This window comes from Pelophylax lessonae (assembly GCF_965119305.1).
Source record: "Pelophylax lessonae genome assembly, chromosome: 13".
NCBI lineage: Eukaryota > Metazoa > Chordata > Amphibia > Anura > Ranidae > Pelophylax > Pelophylax lessonae.
This window is the reverse complement of record NC_138780.1, coordinates 20,681,495-20,709,086: the sequence shown is the minus strand read 5'-3', so window position 1 is coordinate 20,709,086 and position 27,592 is coordinate 20,681,495. Positions and strand designations below refer to the sequence as shown.

General features: G+C 42.7%; 1 protein-coding gene across 1 annotated transcript in view; it reads right to left on the bottom strand.

Annotated features, from left to right (window-relative positions):
- The window catches only part of ANKRD34A (ankyrin repeat domain 34A), a 52,360-nt gene extending 25,608 nt beyond the window's left edge, over nt 1-26,752 (bottom strand). Inside the window, exon 1 of the mRNA XM_082275730.1 lies at nt 26,568-26,752. The gene's annotated coding sequence lies outside the window, so the exon portion shown is untranslated. The remainder of the gene's footprint in view (nt 1-26,567) is intronic.
- Nucleotides 26,753-27,592: the final 840 nt, after the last annotated feature.

Below are 27,592 nucleotides of genomic sequence, written 5' to 3'. Positions count from 1 at the left end.
CCATTTGGTTATAAAATGTTTATTGCAGGCATATTTCCATGTGCAAGAGGCCTTAAGGTTCTTGGTCACTGGAAACCGGGTACAGTTGGCAACTCTGGGCTATACCACCTTAAATTGTACCTCTACTTTATCCAGTTGGTTTAGCTCACCCTTTCACTGCTGGAACATAAGCATACTCTAGTAAAATTTTGTTTGAAAATTTTCACGTTCTTTCGATTTTTCAATCATGAGTTCTTTTTGGACTGCAGTGGCGAGAAAATTTGAAGGAGCAGGATGGAAAAATATTCTTGAACTAACGAATTTCTAACATCGTGTGTGGTTTTCATTTGGGAAAGTCCAAAGCAAACAAAATTTTGAAGTACTCTAGAATGATATTTGTCAAGTCATCAAATGTAATGAGAATGCTCATATGAAGGTTTGGAAAAACTACTAGTGTATGGCCAAATTTACTTTCTATTTGCTCTCTCTGCAACCCTGTTCTCCCACTTCCCTGTGGAAACTCTGCATTGGATTTTACAGAAATTTAAAGTAAACCTGTGCTTTGACCATTTAGGGCAAACCAATAGGTTAGCTCCCATGCCCTTTTCCCCAGTAGCACATATTTGTCTCCCCCCACCCCCATTCCATTCAGAAGACAGGAGCAAAAATATTCCTTCGCATGAAGAAACATATGGCTAACGCCTTGCTCTCATGTAACACCACTAGCGCTTGATGATTGGGCCATTGTTGTTCCTCTAGGGTGAGGAGTGATCTTTGCCCTGTGTAAGCTCTGACTTTATCAAATTAGAGCTTACACAGGGATGTCTTTCTGTAAAAGATACTGCTAGTATCTTTACAGAATAGTAGGTGAGAGAAGAAAAGGCAAATATCATGTGCTCTAAAAGAGGGAGGCATTAAAGCAAACCTGTATAAAGAATAAAAAGGGGGCGCACCGACCTTGTGCATTACCCAAATGGAGTTTATAAAAATGAAATAAGAAGAGATATACTCACAAACACAAAAATTGTTAAAAGTATTTTGTTCCACAATGAACCAAAAGCAACCAGGTCCCCAGGACAGTGTCTAACAGGCCGGAGGACCTTCCAAATGGCTGACGGGTTTAGAGGGGAGATCCCCTCTTCTTCAGAGCCAGTCTACAGTGATGCCTTGACACATATGATATAGAGCAGGGATCCTCAAACTACGGCCCTCCAGCTGTTGCGCAACTACACGTCCCATGAGGCATTGTAAAACTTGGAGATTTACCGACATGACTAGGCATGATGGGAACTGTAGTTCCTGAACAACTGGAGGGCCATAGTTTGAAGACCCCTGATATAGAGGAAGGGGCTTGTCACATGGTCTCAAAGCTGCTCCCGAAAGTGGGTGGACATGGGAGTGGTGTCAAGGCAAAACCTACTATAATAAATTAAAATAATAAAAATGATAATAACACCACCTAGAACCAAATCATATGATGTCCCAGGTACATTATCAACAATTAATTATTAAACAAATGTAAGCACCTCTACAATCGAGAAAAAATAAATAAATAAATAAATAATATACATATATATAGAAAAAAATTTCCCCTGACCCCAGGAGGGCAACAAAATCTGTGCATATACCCAGAGCCATAGAGACCGACCACCGCCACAACTCTGTTGAGCGCAGAAGAATTTGTTTGTTTGTTCACATTAAAGCAAACCTGTTTCTCAAAACACAGGTATGTTTTAAGGATCCTCTATCTTCTGCATTGGTCAGCATTTGGCCCTGTAGACTGCCCACTTAGTGTTGTATCTTGGAGAAAAGGGGAGGGGGTCACATGCTACCCCATACCCCCAGTTTCAAGTAATTTAGGGTGCATGTGAACAGCAGGGGAACACAAAGAAGGTAAGCATCAACAGTGGTTGGAGTGGGGCTATCCATTGAAGCTGATACTTTGCCCTGAATCATAAACTACATACTCACTTTAACCGCTTGCCAACTGGGCAAATTCTAGAAAATTGCTAGAAAATTACTTGGGCCCAATTAGCCATTTACCCTCATGTGACTCGTTAGTGGTACAAAATCTCATGTGTGAATGGGGAGCAGGTGTATTAAATTTGGAGTTATCGCTCTCACTCTCTCATACTGGTCACTGGAAATTCAACATGGCACCTCATGGCAAAGAACTCTCTGAAGATCTAAAAAAAGAATTGTTGCTCTACATAAAGATGGCCTAGGCTATAACAATATTGCCAAGGCCCTCAAACTGAGCTGCAGAACGCTGGCCAAGACCATACAGTGGTTTACCAGGACAGGTTCCACTTAGAACAGGCCTTGCCATGATTGACCAAAGCAGTTGAGTGCACGTGCTCAGGTTGTCTTTGGGAAATAGACGTATGAGTGCTGCCAGCATTGCTGCAGAGGTTGAAGGGGTGGGAGGTCAGCCTGTCAGTGCTCATACCATACGCCGCACACTGCATCAAATTGGTCTGCATGGCTGTCATCCCAGAAGGAAGCCTCTTCTAAAGATGATGCACAAGAAAGCCCACAAACAGTTTGCTGAAGACAAGCAGACTAAGGACATGGATTACTGGAACCATGTCCTGTGGTCTGATGAGACCAAGATAAACTTATTTGGTTCAGGTGGTGTCAAGCATGTGTCTTTGGGAAATAGATGTATAAGTGCTGCCAGCATTGCTGCAGAGGTTGAAGGGGTGGGGGGTCAGCCTGTCAGTGCACAGACCATACGCCGCACACTGCATCAAATTGGTCTGCATGGCTGTTGTACCAGAAGGAAGCCTCTTCTAAAGATGATGCACAAGAAAGCCCGCAAATTTTGCTGAAGACAAGCAAACTAAGTAAGGATATGGATTACTGGAACCATGTCCTGTGGTCTGATGAGACCAAGATAAACTTATTTGGTTCAGATGGTGTCAAGCATGTGTGGCGGCAACCAGGTGAGGAGTACAAAGACAAGTGTGTGTTGCCTACAGTCAAGCATGGTGGTGGGAGTGTCATGGTCTGGGGCTGCATGAGTGCTGCCTGCACTGGGAAACTGCAGTTCATTGAGGCCCATGAATGCCAACATTGAACCATGAATGCTAACATGTACTGTGACACACTGAAACAGAGCATGATCCCCTTCCTTCAGAGACTGGGCCGCAGGGCAGAATTCCAACATGATAACGACCCCAAACACACCTCCAATACGACCACTGCCTTGCTAAAGAAGCTGAGGGTAAAGGTGATGGACTGGCCAAGCATGTCTCCAGACCTAAACACTATTGAGCATGTGTGGGGCATCCTCAAATGGAAGGTGGAGGAGCGCAAGGTCTCTAACATCCACCAGCTCCGTGATGTCGTCATGGAGGAGTGGAAGAGGACTCCAGTGGCAACCTGTAAAGCTCTGGTGAACTCCATGCCCAAGAGAGTTAAGGCAGTGCTGGAAAATAATGGCGGCCACACAAAATATTGACACTTTGGGCCCAATTTGGACATTTTATCTTAGGGGTGTACTCACTTCTGTTGCCAGCGGTTTAGACATTAAAGGCTGTGTGTTGAGTTATATTTAGGGGACAGCAAATTTACACTGTTATACAAGCTGTACACTCACTACTTTACATTGTAGCAAAGTGTCATTTCTTCAGTGTTGCCACACGAAAAGATATAATAAAATATTTACAAAAATGTGAGGGGTGTATTTATTCTTGTGAGATACTGTATATATTCATTTATTTATTTATTTTTTACACTGTCTCTTTACTTTTCTTTTTAGATGAACTTTATTGCTATCACAAAGGATGAACAACATCCCTTGTGAAAGCATGAGCCATGACATGTCCTCTTTATGGAGCGATCTGGGGCCTATTAGACCCCATATCTCTCCTCTGGCCTCTAATGCAGCCCATCAGACACACCTACGCCTTAGAGGGAATCTCTGGCTGAAAATTCTGATACCGGGATTATGCCTGTAGCTGCAGGCTTCATACTGGTATAACCACTGCAAGCTGAGGACGTCACATGACATCCTACGGTTGGCAAGTGGTTAAAGGGAATGTGGCCTCCTCACCAACTGTTTTGACCCTGTAAATGCTGCACCAACATCCTGCAAACATTGGCTTGAATAGGTTGAGTTTGGAAGCAAGAAGAAAAGTTTTTGCAATGGCCGTGGCATGGGTGCAACCCTGTCTAGCTGCCTTTCTAGCTTAAGAATGGCCGCAAAAATGTGCCTTTTTATAGTACAATAGTATTCTTAGGAACACATTCATCCCAGTCCTGGGGACACTAGCACCCTCACCCACACTTGTCACCCTCTAGGCTGGTCTGTCCAGATCACTCCTACTTTTAGTGCGGCCCCATCCAGGTCATTCCCCCTTTCTGTGTGGTCCCGCCCCTAATTATGCAGGGGCCGCCCACTCTTGACAGCGAACTGAGTTACTGTGCATGTTCGGTAACTCAAATAAGGCTGATGTTGTAATCCCAGGACACGGCCGGGGACACTGCATAATTGGGACAGAGGACCAAGATGTGGGACTGTCTCTCAAATTTGCCAACTAGCATTGGGATTCTTGTACACGTGAACCACATCCCTCTCTCCTCAATGTCTACCCCCACTTTGTAGTCTCTTCTTTTAAGCAAACCATTCAGGGCAAAGTAAACGGTTCTCTTTAAAGCAGTAAGGGTAAAAAACAAATGCTTTCCACTCACTCTCACGCCACAAATGCTAGAAGAGAGAAGTTCAGAACCTAGGTGAGCTCCTGTAGGCTACTCAGCCTTATAAAGTACCTCTACTTTAGCCAGTTGGTGTCTGGTTAGCCCACCCTTCTACTGCCTAAACTTATTTTCTATTTGGTCATACAACATAAATTGCGGGTCAATTTCCATATGCAAGAAACCTTTATGTTCTTGGTTACTGGAAACTGGATACAGTTAGCAACTCTGGGTTATACAGCCTGTAGGCAGGTGCAGTTAGCTACTTTGAAACTAGGTGGCTCTGTACCAAGATATTGTCTATTTTCAGTAAGTAAGGTCATCAGGTGCTAGGCACCTTTTAGGTAGAGCCCTCTTGCAGTGATTGATGTCATGGGTGAAATCAGTGCCCTGTTATAAGCCAGGTTGGGAGGAGCCCCAGCAGCACTTGGGGCATGGGAGGCAAACACCCCATGCTTATCTGGATGTAACCAGCACATGTAGGAGGCTGGGAGGAGTGGGCCTGTATTTAGGAGGAACCAACTGTAGTCTTTCTGTCTCTTATGGAGGTGGGTGCTAGGGTGGATTGCAAAAGGACTTTCAGGCTAGGCTGTGAGGTGCCTGTGTAAGGCTGCTTTCCTGGAGGGTCTCCCAAGAAGAGGACAGTCCTGTCAGTACTAATGATCCTCGGTAGAGGAGAGAATGTAAGAGAGATGGCTGCTCAGGTATTGCATATGCTTTCACATGTGACTACTGCGGACCGTCCAGAAATGTCATTGACTGTTTAATGTCAGGTGACTGCGGAATATACTGTTTGTCCTTGTGATGTGACCGTTATGCCATTTCCTGGATTCCAGCAGTAAAGTGCAGCAAACTACTTTATGTGCGGGCATTCCTTCCTTTGGTGATGTAAAGGTCAATGACCAGAAGTGTCAAGTGAAGGCCTCTGGCCTGGAGTGGGGTACAAGATGGTGGATGGTTTGGCCATAGGAGGAGGGGTAGTGTTCTAGTAGGACAAGGGTGGGGGACAAATTCACCCAACCATGAAGCCTCTCTTACACGCTAGATAGAGTTTCAGTGTGCCAAGTTGGTTGCTTCATACACCAGGGCTTTTTTTTATTGGGAACGTAGGGGAACACAGTTCTGGCACCTCCAGAACTGAAAGTATGCAATGCCAAGGGGTGTTGGGGTATGCTGGAGGGTCTATTGATTATGGCTGCTGGGGGATCTATTGTCACTGATAGGAATCTATTTTTGCATGGGGGTCTATTTTTCCAGGGGGTCTTATGTTGCTGGGGGCTCAGTTGTTGCTGTGAGGGATTTACTGTTCAAGGATTTCTATTTTACTGCTTTTCTTGTTATCATTAACACATTCCATAAAATGTCTTAGCACCACAAAGTGATACTTGGTTCTGTGTTCTGTAAAAGGGGTGGTACTGAGAGGTGGGTAGGGAGTTGAACCAAGGGACAGTACTGAGAGGTGGGTAGGGTGTGGAACCAAGGGACAGTGCTGAGAAGTGGGTAGGGGGTGGAACCAAGGGACAGTATTGAGAGGTGGGTAGGGGGTGGAACCAAGGGACGGTAATGAAAGGTGGGTAGAAGGTGGAACCAAGGTATCGTACTGAGAGGTGGGTAGGAGGTGGAACCAAGGGATGGTACTGCAAGGTGGGTAGAGGGTGGAACCAAGGGACTATCTGACTCAACAACTATGTTATAAACCTCTCAGTTCGACCTAGTTAGGTCTACCACGTGTTCAAAGCAGGGTTCTAATATGTAACCTATTTTATTATGGTAGCTGCGATCGCAACTCATATTCATGCTTGTCACTTGTTATATTTGAAAACCCAATAAAAATTTTCTTGGAGAAAAAAAATGAAAAACGAAAAAAAAAGAACCAAGGGACAGTATTGAGAGGTGGGTAGGGGGTGGAACCAGGTGATGATACTGAGAGGTAGGTAGGGGGTGGAACCAAGGGACAGTACTGAGAGGTGGGTAGGGGGTGGAAGCAAGGAACGGTATTGAAAGGTGGGTAGGGGGTCGAACAAAGGGACTGTACTGAAAGGTGGGTAGAAGGTGAAACCAAGGCATGGTACTGAGAGGTGGGTAGGGGGGGGGACCAAGGGATAATACTGAAAGGTGGGTAGAGGGTGGAACCAAGGGATGGTACTGAAAGGTGGGTAAGGGGTGGAACCAAGGGATAGTACTGAAAGGTGGGTAGGGGGTGGAACCAAACGATGGTCCAGAGAGGTGGGTAGGGGTGGAACATAGAGATGGTGCTGAAAGGTGGGTAGGGGTGGAACCAAGGGATGGTACTGAAAGGTGGGTAGATGGTGGAACCAAAGGATGGTCCAGAGAGGTGGGTAGGGGGTGGAACATAGGAATGGTACTGAGAGGTGGGTAGGGTGTAGAACCAAGGGATGGTACTGCGAGGTGGGTAGGTGGTGGAACCAAGGGATGGTACTGAAAGGTTGGTAGAGGGTGGAACCAAGGGACGTTACTGACAGGTGGGTAGGGGGTGGAACCAAGGGACAGTGCTTGGAGGTGGGTAGCGGGCAGAGGCAAGGGGTGACTCAAAAGGTCAGGAGTTCCTGCACCTGTTCTCTGAGAAAAAAAAGCCCCGTGATAATCAATAGGAAGTAGGTCAGACCCAACCATTTTTATTCCACAAAAGAAAAGAAAATAAACTTTCTTTTTACATATTGCAGAATTTAGCCGTTTTTATTTTTGGGCCCGCAGTTCCCCTTTAATAACCATTTGATTACACATCATCTCATATCTTTCTTATTATATTTTTAGCTCAGGGATCCAAAAGATATTAATATGTGCTCGTCAGGCTACAGAGAGCGCCGCTTCTCGCTGTGCAAGAGACGGTTTTGATATTGCTATCGCTTACAAAGAGCAAGAGTGGAGCCACTCATCCTCCATCGTATTACCAATTCAAATGATCCTTTACAGCACTGTGTTATGCAAATGTTCCTTTTTTTTTCATCCCTCTTTTCTATGGCAAGCCAAACGAGGCACAAATAGATAGAAAACAGCTAACGAGGTGGCAATTGAATTATTATTAATTATTAGGATTTTTTTTTTTTTTTTTCTGTTACCTAACCGTAATTGAAAGGCCTGACCATCTGCGTCTCGGATCCCCACGTGTTCTGATCTTCTTGGGGTTGTGTGTATTTTTAGCTCCACCGATCCTCACGGACCGGCTCCTCTGGGCTCTGCAATATGCCGCAGCTTTTTTTTTCAGATCTTTGCGAGCGAACACAAGAGGTGGGCTGGTGGGGTTTAATTAGTGTATGTGGGTAATTATGCGTCTAAACAAGGCCTGCCCGTCTCCCCGGTGACTGTTAATATCCCATTATTTTGTTTCCGAAAGGCGGCGTCTTCGAAACCAGAACGCTTGTGTGTGTTTCAGGATATATCTGTTGGAATCTTTATCAATGGTGATAATGAACATGTAGCGCTGTCACTTTAATTGTAGCAAATAAGACAAATGTGAAAATTTACATGTCCTTAACACATTACAATAAGATCCACCAAACATAAAAATGAAAGAATATTAACATTATATACAAGTGGGAAAGTCTATAGAACCATATCAAGTTCACTAATGAAAGAGAATGAAAAAAACCTTCATATAAAATGTCACCATAGCATGCCAGCCACCAAGGATCCACCGCAGCTTACCAGAGACAGAGAGCTAGACCTCTGATGCAAGGGGGTCTAGCAGGGCTTCGCGGGAGAAAGATCTAATAGATAGATCAATATTGGATGGTCAGTCCAGGATACAGCCCTCCAAATATCCACACAGCTCCAATTCAAGAATCAGTCATCAAAGTGTTAACCACTCGTACAAAAAGAGAGTAAGGAGCATAGTGTAGTAGATTAAAACACCACTTTATAAAATCTAGAAATGTGCTCACATCTTAGAAAGAATATACAGCATATGGAAAAACAACTGCCGAGCGTAATGATACTATCACGTTGGCTCCTCCCTACGTGTTTCGTCCAAAAGGACGTCTTCACAGAGGCTTACAGAGATGTCATCTCTGTAGAGATGTTTAGCATAAATGAGGGTTTTTTCTGCAGTACTGGCCAACATCCCTATATTACAATCCTACCAAGGGTTAAATTCCCCCAATGAGTGGGACTTTAAAGGCTCAAAAATGATTTATCTTCAAATGTATAACTTTGATTTGGTTTCCAAAAAAAGTGGTATACACATAACATTAACGTTCACACAATTAGGTAGATACAAAATCACAAAATACAATGTGCATATGCTTGTTTTTGGTTATACATGCAGAGATTACATATAGGTACCCGATGTGTTTCTGAGTCAAATAGGTCCTTCTTCAGGGATAGCTCTGCAAGTAGTATCTATAGTAAAAACCACAACATATTAGAGTGGGGGTCAGAAACCTGTAGATCGTGATCTACATGTAGATCGCGATCTACAAGTAGATCGCGGGCAGGTGACTGATAGATCGCAAGCTGGGTTTGCTGGCCTGTCATCCCAGGGCATCAAACAGTGCGATGCAGAGGGACTACTTGTAAAGTTGGAGGTGTAGTAGGGAGCAAGAGCCACATAAGCCAATGCTTCCTCTGTAGTGCTGGCTCCTGTCCCATACGGAGTGATACCAACTGCACTCCACCTCTTATCCCGGCTAGCGGTCTCCAGAGTGGTGCCAGCAGCAGGAAAGAAGAGTTTTTCAGGTCAGTGTGAAGAAATACACTGGGCATAATAGTATAGGGCTGCTTTCACAGTGATATCCTGCGGTTTACCCACACCGCAAGTGCAGTGCAATGTACTGTACCTGAAGCTTTCCTGCGGGTTTTCTTAGCAATAGACTTCAATTATATTCTGCGGGTTTGGTGCGCTTTCAGAAAGTGCACCACACCTGCAGGATATAATAGAAGTCTAAGCACAGCTAACCCAGTAAAGTCGCAGATCCACTGCGCTGCACTCGCGCTGCAGGTAAACTGCAGCAGATCAGTGTGAAAGCAGCTTTATAGGGGGCCCAGAACAGTAAGAGTTAATTTACATTTGCAGTTTGGGCATGAAAAAACCCCATAGTTAAGACATGTTTTTGCCACCCTCGCCTCAACTGCACCCCTTTTAGCTGCAGTGGCCAGGAGTGTACACATGTCGCACATACAGCAGGAGTTATATACCCTGTTATGGTTGATTGGGTGTAGCACCTGCCAAGCATGACCCATTCAAGTGAATGAGGTCGCTCTGAAAGTGCCCTGCAACCTTGTGCAGTACAGCAAACAAGGGGTTAAAGCAGGAAGCGTCTCACCACCTGCTTTAAATCCTTGGGCCTCCCAGAAGCATGCAGTTGTGGGCTCTTTGCAGAGTGGCCCTATTTACTTGAATAGGCTGAGATTGGCAGGCAGTAGCACCCATTAAAAGCAACAGGGGGTTTCATTCCTGCTGCGGCATGTGTACACCATGTGTGCCCCAGCTGCTAAAAAAGGTATGGGTTGGGGGTGGTAAAACCGTGACTCAACCACAGGGTTTTACCACCCCCCAACTTTGTGTGAATAAGCCCTAAGGGTTCCACTGCCGAATGCAACTAAAGGCTCATTCACAAGTGCAACAGGCACTGCTGCTTCTCTGAAAAGCCATCCGAGTGTGTTTGACAGGTGGTGAGGAGGTAATATGTTGCCTCCCCATCACCTAGGTACGACAAGGAGTTTAATTTAGGTATGAGAAGGAGACACTGTGCCCGGTGATCTTTGAATTCTCCCATGTTGTTCAGGTAGATCTTCACCTCTTTAAGGTTGCCTACCCCTGTATTAGAGCATGTAAAATGGCATCTCAAATCACAGAGCGCAGAGTACATACAATGTATTTACAGAGTGTTCCTTTATTGTACAAAGGAGAGAGTAGGGAGTACTGCAATAGTGTAGTAGAATTAAACACCACTTTATTAAAACCAGAAATGTACTCACATCTTAGAATGTGTATACAGCATATCGAAAAACAACTGCCGAGCGCCCTGGCGGGCATAATGATGTCACCGCATTAGCTCCACCCTATGTGTTTCGTCCAAAAGGACGTCTTCACAGGGGCTTACAGAGATGTCATCTCTGTAGAGATGTTGTTAGACCTCCTTGAACCTGAGGTCTAGCTCTCTGGTAAGCAGCGGTGTGGATCCTTGGTGGTTGGCACACAGTGGTGGTGTGTTATATGAATATTTTTGCACACTAATTGGTGGACTTTGATATAGTTCTATGGACTTTCCCACTTGCATATAATGTTTATATTCTTTAATTTTTATGCTTGGTGGATCTTATTGTAAAGGTTAAGCAGATGTAAATTTTCACATTTATATGTTTTGTTTCCCTACGGCTCGGTTCACACTACCACGACCTGATAGTCGCACAACTTGGATACGCACAAGTTGGATATTGGATAAAAGTCACCTGGAAGTAGCACAGGAACCTTTTTTTAAAGTCGGAGCGACTTCAGTAGTGCTAATTAAGATATTTTTCGTTGACTAACATGGGGTTTTACATATCACGCGACTTGGGATCTCACAAATCGGAACCCAAGTCGTGGCAGTGTAAACCGAGCTTTAAAGTGACAGAGCTACATGTTTATTTATTATTGTTAATTGGTATCTTTAGTATTTAAATACTAGTGATTTTAGCTGTTTCACAATTAATTGGCACTTTCTTGGGCATGGTCTATTTTGGTATTTATATTCTTATTACTGATCCTGTCTGAATATTGGGATCATATTTTGTAGCAATAAAATGTATCTTAGCATTGGTTTTTGATATATTGGTGATATTTCACCATCTTGGAGTCCATGGGGAAAGACAAATTAAGTTTTTTTTTGTGTTTTTTAGGTATATTGTGAACCTGTAATGCTGTAATGAATCTATGCATCAGCAGGGCAGGTGGGCCTTAATGCCTAGCCCCTGCACATCCATGAATCCATGGGGGTCACTCTTGCCTCTGGCACTTCTGCTGTTGAGGCGCAACCATATGCTAAGGCATTGGGTCTCCAATCTTACTAACCAAAGGGCCAGTTTATTGTCCTTCAGACCCTAGGGACTGTGGCTAGTGGACATAGAAAATGCCTCATCTTTGGTATTATGGGAGGAATAGTGCCCCGTTTGTTGGTGTCAGTTGGAGAAATAGTGCCACATTGTTGGTATTAGTAGGAGGAATAGTGCCGCCCACATCATTGGTGTCAGTGGGAGGAATAGTGTCTCATCATTTGTTTCAGTGGGTGGAATAGTGCCTCATCATTTGTGTCTGTAGGAGTTTTAGTGCTTCATCATTGGTGTCAGTGGGAGAAATAGTGCCCCATTCTTGGTGTCAGTAGGAGGAATAGTGCCTCACCATTGGTGTCAGTGGGAGGAATAGTGCCCCATCATTGGTGTCAGTGGGAGAAATAGTGCCCCGTTCTTGGTGTCAGTTGGAGGAATAGTGCCTCGTTATTGTTGTCAGTGGGAAGAATAGTGCCTCATTATTGGTGTCAGTGGGAAGAATAGTGCCTCGTCATTGATGTCAGTGGGAAGAATAGTGCCTCATCATTGGTGTCAGTGGGTGGAATAGTGCCCCATCATTGGGGCCCCGTCCTTGGTGTAAGTGGGAGGAATAGTACCTCATTATTTGTGCCAGTGGGAGGAATAATACCTCATCACTGGTGTCAGGGGGAGGAATAGTGCCTCATCGTTGATGCCAGTGGGAGGAATAGTGCCTCACTGTTGGTGTCAGTGGGATAAATAGTGTCCCATCAATGGCATCGTTGGGAGAAATAGTGCCCCATCATTCCTATCAGTGAGAGGAATAGTGTCCAACCATTGGTGTCAGTGGGAGGAATAATGCCTTGTTGTTGGAATCAATGGTATCCTTGGGAGAAATAGTGCCCCATCATTCCTATCAGTGAGAGGAATAGTGTCCAATCGTTGGTGTCAGTGGGAGGAATAATGGCTTGTTGTTGGAATCAGTGAATGAAATGGTGCCCCAAGGGCTGGATAAAGGCAAGCAAAGGGCCGCTTCTAGCCTCCAGGCCACAATTTGGAGACCACTGTGCTCTTGTTGTGTGAGCAATGATGCAAGACATCAGAACTCTCCATCTCACGCAGGGCAGGCTGGATTTTCTAATTCAGTGTAATTGGAAAAGCTGGGCAGTGAAAAGGTGGACCCTTACACAAAGGTACACCTGTACTTTAAGCTCTATAGATGCCAATATTAGGAAAAATCGGACATCAGGAGTACAAAATGTCCCAGCATCAGTGGGAGTAAACAATCCCCCATCATTGCTGTCATTGGGTCGCATTGTTTGTGTCACTGGGAGGAATTGTGCCCTATCATTGGTGTCATTAAGCCCCATTGTTGGTGACATTTGGAGGAATTGTGTCACATCATTGGTGTTATTGGGCCCCATTGTTGGTGTCATTGGGAGGAACTGTGCCCTTTGGGGCACTGCAAGGAATTTGTGTCAATTAATAAAATACCACTCTAGGGGCCAGATAAAAGCAAGCAAAGGGCCGCATCTGGTCCCCGAGCCACAGTTTGGAGACCACTGATCGAGCCTTTACCTCCCCAGCCTGACTGTCCCTGGCCAACCTCTTCCATTCATTGGATTTCTGTTCTTTCATTTATAGAGTCTCAGATTCACATGTGGGCATTACCTAAAACGGTCTGCATGCAAATGGAGCAAGCCTAGGAACACCCACTCATCCAGACTGACACCCACCCATCAAGGCATTTTGATATTTTTATTGACTACAATGGCTGCATTTTCCAAGATACATGGTCATTACACAAGCACTGCTGTTGAGGCGCAACCATAAAAAATGTACTTGAGTACCACATATTCAGATCTTATGAATACACATATAGCTAAAGTTGGTAAAGGTCTAGCCTCCCAAACTGCCAAGCATTACAGTTGTTTCTATTGGCCTAATAGGAACCTTAAAAGAGTTTTCAATTATTTGCAGAATTATTCAAGGTCCTCCTTTTCCTGCAAATATTCACACTTTTATCAATCAGCCACATTGACAATTTTCATGCCATCATTCATCCTACAAGAGAGCTTCTCTTGCTTTTTTGGTTTTTCTGCAAATCAATTTTCAGAGATTTATTACCATCACTTTATGGATTAAAGTGGTTGTAAACCCCAGACATGAAATATGAACAAAGCATATCCCTTTATAGTGTGTAATTGTCTCAAATAAAAGCACTAGGTGTCATTTCTGTCTGCTGCCTCCTTCCTCTGCTATCACCCTGAATCACTTCTTAAAATTTTTCCTAACACCAAGAGATAAAAGGTGACAAGGGAGAGACCTTCAACCTGATTGACAGACTCAGCTCTGTTGTTGTGTGCTGTGTGAAGGGGGTGTGTCCCTTCCCTCCAATCAGCTCTCAGAGCTCTCCTCACTGAACTCTGCAGGGTGTAACTCCAACTCTCCGCCCCCTTTTTTCTGAACTCTCAGACAAGCTTATAAATTCAGAAAAGAGACTGCAGATAGACAGATATAGCTTATGTAGGAGGATGTGTTTCATCTCTATATCACCTGAGGATAGTCCCTACCAGTGGCGGCTGGTGCACTGGGGGCGCAAGGGTGCCGCCCCCCATCCATGCATCCGGCCCCCTAATCTACATGCAGGGCGCCAGACGCATGGAGTTCAATGGGGCTTTTTTTTTTTTAACCATGTGATTAGAGCCAGAGGCTCTAATAGGCCAAAAAAAAAGTGGGCTCGGGGCGCAGAGCACTGCGCCCCAAGCCCACCCAGTTGTGTGAAAATTGCGAATGAATATTCACTATTGTCACACGGATCCTCCTCCTGGCCAATCAGGAAGCGGGTCCTGAGACCAGATTCCTGATTGGCCGAAAGGAGAAGCCATGCCATTGGACATGGAGGAGGAGGGAGGAGACACAGAAGACTGAGGGGGAAGAAGCCGAAGCCGCCGCCACCGTTTGCTGCTGCACATGTCCAGATGTCCAGGCAGGGTGAGTGAGCCGGGGGGGCAGGGGTCCTGCTGTGGTCCGGGGGGGTATGGTTTGGTCCGTCTGCCGCCCCCCAGGCCATGGAGCACCAGCCGCCACTGGTCCCTACACTGGGTACATGTAAAGGTTTACAATCACTTTAAGGTCCTTCAGTAGACCATCTCTTTTGGCTTCCATAGACTTGAATAGGCATCACACGTTCCTGGTTTCTAACAGCAATTGGTCTGCAAAATCTCACACTTCAGTAAGTAGTCACTAGAAGCAAATTAATAGATTATGGTCCTTCAGTTGGCCATCTACCCTGGCTTCCAGAGATTGAGGACACCTGAATGGGCAATACACGTTTCTTGCTCCTGCTAGCTACTGGTCTCTAAAATTTCCTAATTCAATAATTGGTCACTAGGAGAAAAGCTTGCTGTACACTATTCGATTTCCAAATGAACGTTCCTACTAAAATTCACATGAAGATTCACAGTACATTAGAAGTCTTCAAGAATGTTGTTTGAAAGTAGTTCAAAATTTAGTTTGCTCTTACCATTCGATTTTGCAACAAAGGGAATTTTACCAAATGAAAATCACTTACAGTACACTGTTAGAAATTCATTCGTTTTAGAAAAAATGTCCATCCTGCTGCTACGAAATGTCTCACCACTGCAATTAAAAACAATGTTTGACCCCACTAAGTATTAAAAAACAAAAAAAAATGAAACAAAATTCTACTAGTGTATAGTAAGTTAAAGCGGAACTTCACCTAAAAAAAGGGAAGTTCGACTTTTCCTCTTTCCCCCTCCTCTAACACCTTTGGAGCTTTTTTTTTTTTTTTTTTAGGGAGTGGATACCTATTTCTGAAGTTCGCCCCCCCCCCCCCCTCACCCGTCTGGGACACATCATAGTTCCCAGAAGGCTGCGGGTCCATCCACAAAGTAAAGTATGTCTCAAACATACACAGTGGGGAGCAGCAGTAAGTCACAGCCAGCTTTCCACTTCCAAGATGGCGGTGTCAGGGACCCAAAGACCAGCAAGGAATTGGCCCAGGTGAAGACAGTGCTGGATCCCTGGACTTGTAAGTGCATCTTTATTAAAAGTATGACTTTTCATTTTTTTTCTAAATCGAAGGTCCTATGGTCCTTCAGTGTCCAGAGATTGTGGACATAAAAATAGGCAATACATGTTTCTTGTTCCTGCTTGCTACTGGCTTCTAATATCTCACATTTCAGTAATTAGGCACTAGGAGTAAGATAATGGATTATGGTCCTTTATTGGTCCATCTTCCCTGACTTTCAGAGATTGAATAGGCAATCCATATTCACAGTTTGTGCTAGCTACTGGTCTGCAAACCCTCACAATTCAGTAAATAGTTCCTGTAAGTACATTTATGGATTAAGAGATCCTTTTAGGATTAGGACCACCTTCCCTGTCTCCCAGTGATTGGCATTACACATTTCTTGTTCCTGCTACTTACGAGTCTGTAAAATCTCCTAATTCAGTAAGTAGATGCTAGGAGTAAATTTGTGCTTTAAGGTCCTTCTGTGGACCATTTCCCTTGGCTTTAGGAGCTTGTGAATACCTGAATAGGCAATCCACGTTCCTTGTTTCTGCTAGCTACGGGTCTGTAAAATCTAAAAATTCAGTAAGTAGTCACTAGTAGTAAATTTAGGTCCTTCAGTGGTCTATCTCCCTTAGCTCCCAGATATTGTGGACACCTCCTCAATAGGCAACACACATTCCTTGTTCCTTCTAGTTACTGATCTGTAAAATATCACAATCCAATAATTGGTTGCTAGGAGTGGTTAATGGCTTAAATTCCTTCAGTGGCCCATCTCCCTTGGCTTCTACAGATTGTGGACATATGAATAGGCAATCCACAATCCTTGCTCCTGCTAGTTACAGATCTGTAAAATCTCACAATTCAGTAAGTAGATGCTAGGAGAAAACTTATGGATCAAGGTACTTCAATTCTCGCTTAGCTTCCAGAGATTGTGGAAACCTGAATAGCCAAGCCACATTCCTTGTTCCTACTAGCTAAACCTTACAATTCAGTTTTTAGTCGCTAAAGATACATTTATGAATTAAGGTCATTCAGTAGACCATCTCCCTTGGTTTTCAAAGATTGTGGACACCTCCTCAATAGGCAATATGAATTCCTTGTTCCTTCTAATTACAGGTCCGCAAAATTCTACAATTCAGTGGGTAAAATATAGGAGTAAATGCATGGATTAAGGTCCTTCAATGGTCCATCTCCCTTGGCTTATAGAGATTGTGGACACCTCCTCAATAGGCAATAAGCATTCCTTGTTCCTTCTAGTTACTGGTCTGTAAACCCTCACAATCCAAAAATTAGTCACTTATTGGTTTGTTGATTAAAATCCTTCAGTAGACTATCTCCCTTGGCCTTAAAGATTTTGGATACCTCCTCAATAGATAATACTCATTCCTTGTTCCTGCTAGTTAGAGGTCTGTAATATCTCTCAATTCAGTAAGTAGATTGTAACGGAACAGGGCACCCCTGAGTGGGTACCTCCGTTGACAGATGCTCCTAGTGCTTTCCAAGGGCTCCAAGCACTCCACCAGACACCGTAACCACTTCAGACCCCACGAACTGCCGCAGCTTGGTTAGGGTCTTGGCATCTCCTACCCACCCTGGACCTACGACAAGGCTCCAGGTGGGTGAACCTCTCTTTCCCCAGAGAGTGCAGCAGAACATGCTCTTACACAAGCTCTTACAAGAGCTCCGTGATTCTCTAAGGGAGTATGGAGGACCATAGCAATCCCTTGCAGCCGATTCCCTCAATAAGAGACAAGACTCTAGATGAGGGTGAAGGAACTCTAGAACAACTTTATTGAACAAGACTTATATACAGAATTTGGAACATCCTGCCCCCAGCAACCGCTTTCCTATTGGTCAATTGTAAAGTACCTGTGGTCCTCCTTCAGGTCCTCCTTAGCCATGCAAATGAGGACTTGAAAATGAGTCAGCAGGGATTGGTCCAATAGCTTGACCAAAAGGACTGCCATGTGCAATGAGACAGAAGCCCCCAGGGGGCAATCAATGTACACAATAGCCAGACACAGAACGATGGGAGGTCATTAGCACTTAGCAATGCAAAAGGGCAATCCACATTCCCTCCCAATACACAACAAAAGGAATACCTGTCTGGCATTGAAAGATATGTAATATACACAGCATTTAGGAATTACAGATTTCATGGCAAATGGGAATAAATCTTAATATTTCTATATGGGGATATTGCTGGCAAATATGAAGCAATCCAAACCATTACTTATCTGTCTTTAAATTCCAGTGACGGTGAATACTGTCACATAGATGCTAGGAGTAAGTTTGTGCATTAGGTCCTATAATGGTCCTTCTCCCTTAGCTTCCAGAGATTGTGGACACCCCCTCAATTGCAAACACCTGAATAGGTATTCCATATTCCTTGTTTCTGCTAGCTACAGGTCTGTAAAATCTAAAAATTTAGTAAGCCACTAGGAGTAAATTTATGGATTAAGGTCCTTCAATGGTCTTTCTCCCTTAGCTTCCAGAGATTGTGGACACCTCCTCAATAGGCAATACACATTCCTTGTTCCTTCTAGTTACTGGTCTGTAAAATCCCACAATCCCATATTTTGTCACTAGGAGTGGTTTATGGATTTAAGTCCTTCAGTGGCCCATCGCCCTTGGCTTTCAGGGATTGCAAGCACCTAAATAGGCATTCCACATTCCTTGTTTCTGCTAGCTATAGGTCTATATAAAATCTAAAATTTCAGTGAGTAGTCACTAGTAGCAAATGTATGGATCAAGGTATTTCAATGGACTAGCTTCCAGAGATTGTGGAAACCTGAATAGGCAATCCACGTTTCTTATTCCTGCTAGCTACTGGTCTGTAAAATCTCACAATTCAGTAATTAGACACCAAGGGTAAATTTACGGATTAAGGTCTTTCAGTGGACCATCTCCTTTGGCTTTCAAAGATTGTGGACACCTCCCAAATAGGCAATACACATTTCTTGTTCCTCTTAGTTATAGGTCTATACAATCTCCCAAATCAGTAAGTAAATGATAGGAGTAAATGTATGCATTAGGTTCCTTCCATGGTCCATCTCCCTTGGCTTTCAGTGACTGTGGACAACTACTCAATAGTCAAAACACATTCCTTGTTCTTGCTAGTTACAGGTCTATATAATCTCCCAATTCAGTAGGTAGATACTAGGGGTAAATTAGTGCATTAAGGTCCTTCAGTGGACCATTTCTCTTGGCTTTCAGAGATTGTGAATATCTGAATAGGCAATCCAAGTTCCTTGTTTCTGCTAGGTACAGGTCGAAAAATTCAGTAAGTAGTCACTAGAAGGAAATTTATGGACTGAAGTATTTGTTACCCTGACATTTCTTGATATGTGCCTGCTGTACCATGTACTTGTATGTATGTAATTGTATGAAAAAGTATCCTGTTTTCTTTTTTGCTTCCTTTGTGTGAAATCCCTGGTGTTCCTGCCAGTCCCTCTGCTTTCTTTCTGCTTTTCTGTTAAAAAACTGACCACACTCGGCAGGAGATTTCTACCGTGGTCAGTTCCCTAGCTGTGTTGGGAAATCAACCTGCTCTCCTCCACTGATAAAACTTGTCCTGACATGCCCCCCCCCCCTTTCACAGCCTTTCAATGGGAGGATCAGTGTGCTGTTACTTCTCCTCCCCAAGCTCCTATGCAGGGAACAGAGGGATTGTGATCACTAAAAAAAAAAGGTATTTATCAAGTTTTTTTTACATCTATACAAAAATGTTTGCCTTTCATTTCAATTTTAAAATGAATGGGTTGTTTTACAAGGTGATCATTTACAATCAATTTAAGGTCCTCCAATGGTCCTTCCCCCTTAGCTTCCAGAGATTGTGGACACCTCCTCAATAAGCAATACACATTCCTTGTCCCTTCTAGTTATTGGTCTGTAAAAATCTAACAATCCAATAATTAGTTGATAGGGGTGGTTTATGGATTAAGATCCTTCAGTGGTCTATCTACCTTGGCTTTCAGAGATTGTGGACAACTCAATAGGCAATCCGCGTTCCTTGTTCCTGCTAGCTACAAGTCTGTAAATCTCGCAATTCAGTAGTAGATGCTAGGAGTAAAACGAATAGATCAAGATACTTCAATTGACCACCCCCCTTAGCTTCTAGAGGTTGTGGAAACCTGAATAGGCAAGCCACGTTCCTTGTTCCTGCTAGCTACAAGTCACTTATAAAAAAGGGTATTTATCAAGTTTTTTTTACATCTATACAAAAATGTTTGCCTTTCATTTCAATTTTAAAATGAATGGGTTGTTTTACAAGGTGATCATTTACAATCAATTTAAGGTCCTTCAATGGTCCTTCTCCCTTAGCTTCCAGAGATTGTGGACACCTCCTCAATAAGCAATACACATTCATTGTCCCTTCTAGTTATTGGTCTGTAAAACTCTAACAATCCAATAATTAGTTGATAGGGGTGGTTTATGGATTAAAGTCCTTCAGTGGACTATCTACCTTGACTTTCAGAGATTGTGGACATCTGAATAGGCAATCCACGTTCCTTGTTCCCTGCTAGCTACAAGTCTATAAAACCTCACAATTCAGTTGTAGATGCTAGGAGAAAAACTAATGGATCAAGGTACTTGAGTTGAACATTCCCCTTAGCTTCCAGAGATTGTGGAAACCTGAATAGGCAATCCAAGTTCCTTGTTCCTGCTAGCTACAAGTCTGTAAAATCTCACAATTCAGTAAGTAGTTGTTGTGAGTAAATTTATTGATTAGTCTACTTCAATGGACCATTCCCCTTAGCTTCCCGAGATTGTGGACAACTCAATAGGCAATTCATGTTCATTGTTCCTGCTAGCTACAAGTCTGTAAAATCTCCCAATTCAATAGTAGATGCTAGGAGTAAAACGATTCGATCAAGGTACTTCAATTGACCATCCCCCTTAGCTTCTAGAGATTGTGGAAACCTGAATAGGCAAGCCACGTTCTTTGTTCCTGCTAGCTACAAGTCTGTAAAATCTCACAATTCAGTAAGTAGTCGCTGGGAGTAAATGTATGGATTAGGGTACTTCAATGGACCATTCCCCTTAGCTTCCCGAGATTGTGGACAACTCAATAGGCAATCCACATTCCTTGTTCCTGCTAGCTACTGGTCTGTAAAATCTTATGATTCAGTAAGAAGTGACTAGGAGTAAATCTATGGATTAGGGTCCTTCAGTGGACTATCTCACTTAGCTTCCAGAGATTGTGGACAACTCAATAGGCAATCCACGTTCTTTGTTCCTGCTAGCTACAAGTCTGTAAAATCTCACAATTCAGTAGTAGATGCTAGGAGTAAAACAAATGGATCAATATACTTCAATTGACCATCCCACTTAGCTTCTAGAGATTGTGGAAACCTGAATAGGCAAGCCACGTTCTTTGTTCTTGCTAGCTACAAGTCTGTAAAATCTCACAATTCAGTAAATAGTCATTGGGAGTAAATTTATTGATTAGGGTACTTCAATGGACCATTCATTCCTCTTAACTTCCAGAGATTGTGGACAACTCAATAGGCAATCCACAATCCTTGTTCCTGCTAGCTACAAGTCTGTAAAACCTCACAATTCAGTAGTAGATGCAAGGAGTAAAACTAATGGATCAAGGTACTTCAATTGACCATCCCACTTAGCTTCTAGAGATTGTGGAAACCTGAATAGGCAATCCACGTTCTTTGTTCCTGCTAGCTACAAGCCTGTAAAATCTCACAATTCAGTAAGTAGTCATTAGGAGTAAATTTATGGATTAGGGTACTTCAATGGACCATTCCCCTTAGCTTCCCGAGATTGTGGACAACTCAATAGGCAATCCACATTCCTTGTTCCTGCTAGCTACAAGTCTGTAAAATCTCACAATTCAGTAAATAGTCATTAGGAGTAAATTTATGGATTAGGGGACTTCGATTGACCATTCCCCTTAGCTTCCCGAGATTGTGGACAACTCAATAGGCAATCCACGTTCCTTGTTCCTGCTAGCTAGAAGTCTGTAAAATCTCACAATTCAGTAAATAGTCGTTGGGAGTAAATTTATGGATTAGGATACTTCAATGGACCATTCCCCTTAGCTTCCAGAGATCGTGGACAACTCAATAGGCAATCCACGTTCCTTGTTCCTGCTAGCTACAAGTCTGTAAAATCTCACAATTCAGTAGTAGATGCTAGGAGTAAAACGAATGGATCTACTACTGAATACGAATGGATCTACTACTGAATACGAATGGATCTAATGGATCTACATCCCACTTAGCTTCTAGAGATTGTGGAAACCTGAATAGGCAAGTCACGTTCTTTGTTTCTGCTAGCTACAAGTCTGTAAAATCTCACAATTCAGTAAATAGTCGTTGGGAGTAAATTTATGGATTAGAGTCCTTCAATGGACCATTCCCCTTAGCTTCCAAAGATTGTGGACCACTCAATAGGCAATCCACGTTCCTGGTTCCTGCTAGCTACAAGTCTGTAAAATCTCACAATTCAGTAAGTAGTCGTTGGGAGTAAATTTATGAATTAGGGTACTTCAATGGACCATTCCCCTTAGCTTCCCGAGATTGTGGACAACTCAATAGGCAATCCACGTTCCTTGTTCCTGCTAGCTACAAGTCTGTAAAATCTCACAATTCAGTAAATAGTCATTGGGAGTAAATTTATGGATTAGGGTACTTCAATGGACCACTCATTCCTCTTATCTTCCAGAGATTGTGGACAACTCAATAGGCAATCCACAATCCTTGTTCCTGCTAGCTACAAGTCTGTAAAACCTCACCATTCAGTAGTAGATGCAAGGAGTAAAACTAATGGATCAAGATACTTCAATTGACCATCCCACTTAGCTTCTAGAGATTGTGGAAACCTGAATAGGCAAGCCACGTTCTTTGTTCCTGCTAGCTACAAGTCTGTAAAATCTCACAATTCAGTAAGTAGTCATTAGGAGTAAATTTATGGATTAGGGTACTTCAATGGACCATTCCCCTTAGGTTCTAGAGATTGTGGACCACTCAATAGGCAATCCACGTTCCTTGTTCCTGCTAGCTACAAGTCTGTAAAATCTCACAATTCAGTTAATAGTCATTAGGAGTAAATTTATGGATTAGGGTACTTCGATGGACCATTCCCCTTAGTTTCCCGAGATTGTGGACAACTCAATAGGCAATCCACGTTCCTTGTTCCTGCTAGCTACTGGTCTGTAAAATCTCACAATTCAGTAGTAGATGCTAGGAGTAAAACGAATGGATCTAATACTGAATACGAATGGATCTACTACTGAATACGAATGGATCTACTACTGGATACTTCAATTGACCATCCCACTTAGCTTCTAGAGATTGTGGAAACCTGAATAGGCAAGTCACGTTCATTTTTTCTGCTAGCTACAAGTCTGTAAAATCTCACAATTCAGTAAGTAGTCGTTAGGAGTAAATCTATGGATTAGGGTACTTCAATGGACCATTCCCCTTAGCTTCCCGAGATTGTGGACAACTCAATAGGCAATCCACGTTCCTTGTTCCTGCTAGCTACAAGTCTGTAAAATCTTATGATTCAGTAAGAAGTCACTAGTAGTAAATGTATGGATTGGGGTCCTTCAGTGGACTATCTCACTTAGCTTCCAGAGATTGTGGACAACTCAATAGGCAATCCACGTTCATTGTTCCTGCTAGCTACAAGTCTGTAAAATCTCACAATTCAGTAAGTAGTCGTTAGGAGTAAATCTATGGATTAGGGTACTTCAATGGACCATTCCCCTTAGCTTCCCGAGATTGTGGACAACTCAATAGGCAATCCACGTTCCTTGTTCCTGCTAGCTACAAGTCTGTAAAATCTTATGATTCAGGAAGAAGTCACTAGGAGTAAATCTATGGATTGGGGTCCTTCAGTGGACCATCTCACTTAGCTTCCAGAGACAACTGAATAGGCAACCCACTTTTGTTATTCCTGCTAGTTACAGGTCTGTAAAATCTCATTATTCAATAAGAAGTCACTAATGCCTCGTTTCCACTGAGCGGATCGGTTCGGGTCGGTTCGGTACGCTACGCTAATTTGAGTGTTTCCATTATGAAAGTGGCCCATACAACCGAACCAAACCGCACCATTCCTGGTCCTGCTTCAGATGTAGGGCCATAGGAAATGGAACGGTACGGTAAGGGCGGAGCTACTGGCGTCACACGATAGATTCCACTGATTGGCGGACAGGAAAACTTCAATGCTCATGTCAAATGAAAGCGCAAAACAAACACCTCATTTGGTGTAAACCCCGCATGGCCCATGGTGGCCCGACTTGCAGTGGAAACGCTCACCTGAATAGACCGGACCATTCTAACCCTTCCAAACTGTACCGACCCGAACCGTTCCGCTCAGTGGAAACGAGGCAAATGAGTATATTTATTGATTAAAGTCCTTCAGTGGACCATATGCCTTGGCTTCCAGAGATGGACCAGGTCAGAAACCAAAGCTACAGACACCATGAACAATATAAACCGAATTGTGAGGCTATTCTTACACATTCAAATTTAATTTTAGAAATCACTCGATTACCCCATCCATGCTAAACGTTGTGGATGGAGCAATCAAACCGCTGGCCAGCATAACTCAATTTTTTTTGCGTTGTTTGCAAAGGATATGCGAGGAGCTATAAAATTGGGCAGGGGGAAATTTTAAGCCAAATCTTTGCGATTCTCAGATAATTCAGTGCTGCGAGTCACAGATTGGCGTATTTCTGCAGCATGTATGAAGAATATTGCAGTTATACCGCTTGCTAATGACCAGCCTTATAGGGAGCTTCTCTTTCCGAACATTGCTTCAGAATCATGTCAGCTCCATAATGGGTGAAAATGAGATTTCCACACCTAGCCCACCTCCTACCCGGCCAGTGTAAGAGGATAGCACAGCGCAGGTGCCACATCGCCTGGAACCCGGCTGGCATGTCCTCGCTCCGATTAACCCATTTCAAGCAGATTCTGAAACGTCCTTTTCATGATGCTAAAAATAAAAGAGGAGGCGCTACATTCCTCCGTCTCCCCCCTGTTCAAACATTCCATACCTCCGTCTCGCCCGACTCACCGACCAGAGCGCTCTAGAAAAGATTGCAGGTTCGCCGCTAAATAATTACGTTTTTGAAGGCGTTATCATGGCTACAGTGCAACATATTCAAGATTTCAAAAGAGAATCATTAAAACGTGGGCTATTGGGAATAACACCTATGGGGGTTAGTGGGGGGGGGGGGGGTGCATGGACATGGTGGAAGAGATAAACTGATGGTGGAGGTGATAGATAGATAGATAGATAGATAGATAGATAGATAGATAGATAGATAGATAGATAGATAGATAGATAGATAGATAGATAGATAGATAGATAGATAGATAGATAGATAATGGATGGATATATAGATAGATAGATAGATAGATAGATAGATAGATAGATAGATAGATAGATAGATAGATAGATAGATAGATAGATAGAAATATTATAAAAAGACCGATTCATAGATAGATAGATAGATTCATAGATAGATAGATAGATAGATAGATAGATAGATAGATAGATAGATAGATAGATAGATAGATAGATAGATAGATAGATTATAGAAAAAGGGATTCGTAGATAGATTGATAGATAGAAATATTATAGAAAGAGGGATTTGTAAATAGATAGATTAGAAAAGGAGAGATAGGGAAAGATAGATAGATAGATAGATAGATAGATAGATAGATAGATAGATAGATAGATAGATAGATAGATAGATAGATAGATAGATAGATAGATAGATAGATAGATAGATAGATAGATAGATAGATAGATAGATTAGAAGATGAGGGTTTAGAAAGAGGAAAATTAGATAGATAGATAGATAGATAGATAGATAGATAGATAGATAGATAGATAGATAGATAGAAATATTATAAAAAGACCGATTCATAGATAGATAGATAGATTCATAGCTAGATAGATAGATAGATAGATAGATAGATAGATAGATAGATAGATAGATAGATAGATTATAGAAAAAGGGATTCGTAGATAGATTGATAGATAGAAATATTATAGAAAGAGGGATTTGTAGATAGATAGATTAGAAAAGGAGAGATAGGGAAAGATAGATAGATAGATAGATAGATAGATAGATAGATAGATAGATAGATAGATAGATAGATAGATAGATAGATAGATAGATAGATAGATAGATAGATAGATAGATTATAGAAAGCTGGATTTGTAGATAGATAGATAGATTGATTAGAAAAGGAGAGATAGGGAACGATTAGCAATAGATAGGTAGGTAGATGGAGAGATAGATAGATAGATAGATAGATAGATAGATAGATAGATAGATAGATAGATAGATAGATAGATAGATAGATAGAAATATTATAGAAAGATGGATTTGTAGATAGATAGATAGATTGATTGATTAGAAAAGGAGAGATAGGGAACAATTAGCAATAGATAGGTAGATAGATAGATAGATAGATAGATAGATAGATAGATAGATAGATAGATAGATAGATAGATAGATAGATAGATAGAATATCAATGGATAGACAGAGTGATAGAAATAGTATAGCTATCGATAACTATATATATATATATATATATTAGACAGATGGATAGCCAGAAAGAGGAGAAGAGAGAGAAATTAGATAACTAGGTAGATGGAATTGATGAAGATAGATAGATAGATAGATAGATAGATAGATAGATAGATAGATAGATAGATAGATAGATAGATAGATAGATAGATAGATAGATAGATAGATAGATAGAAGAATAATTAGTAATATACAGGGCATGCAATAAGTATGTTAATAATGAGAAGGATGTGACCCGGACACAGCGGGACCCCTAAACCCCAGCACACCCTTCCCCCTCCCACTTGTATTATTGGGGTTGTGGGACTCACCTGGCAGGTTGGTGCCCCTTGTACAGGGAAGCTTGGGCGGAAGGCTTGCTTGTTCCTTACACCAGCTGTTTCGGCTTGACAATTCCTCCTTATATAATATTCCCAGAGTAAATTCATGTCTGGGGAAGGCAGAAGAAAATTCTCCCCTGAGCAGGACAATAAAGGGGGGGAAGGTTGCGGGTTTTGCCCCCCTATGTCTGGGTGGGATGTGAGTGTAGAGAGAGGTGTCAGTGTGCAGAATCCGGTGTGTTTGCAGCCCTGCATACAATCTGGTGCCTGCAAGTCACTGTCATAGAATGAAAAGCCCTGAGAGACCCACATAGGCTATTTTTAGCTCCTTTCCCATAGAGCAGAAGTAGATATATTCCATTAAAATACACTGCAGCAGTATACAGAGTGCGGGGTCCGCGCTTCCTCCAACCCCGCCGCGCCTGCTATGCTGCGTCCATATTCCCGGGCCACTATATTCTCATCATTAACTCCTTGCTTGCACATTTGTCTGGAAGACAATGGGGGGAAAAAAAAAGGCTTTTTTTTTTTTTTTTTCTTTTTTTTAATTAACAGCGTCTTATTTCTTTTTTTAGACTCGAGATTTTTTTTTTTTTAATTCCATCCTTTGGATCGCCAGAAGGGACGAGCGAAAATAGAAGACTTTAATTCCTTGAAAAATTGAAACATTTTGGCAAAATTTTGCTATTTTAGTAAAATGTATTGGGTAACGCAAAACATAACCGGGGGGGTTGGTTTTTCAATGCTTTGCTCACACGGTGGGGGGGTAGAGTAAAAAAAAAAAAGGTGGTTGAGATATGGCTTTGCCATGCCCCCCCGTCCCAAAACGGCCAAGCAGCATGTATGAGCATTATGTGTCAGCAAAAATACCCCCCCCCCCCACAAAAACCTATATGCTTAACTCCTAAGCATAAATTCCTTCTCCTCCCAGTACAAATCTGCCCCCCCCTGCTGAAATCCCCCTCTCAGCACAAACCTTTGCCCCCCCAGCTTAAATGCCCCCCCCCCCCCAAAGA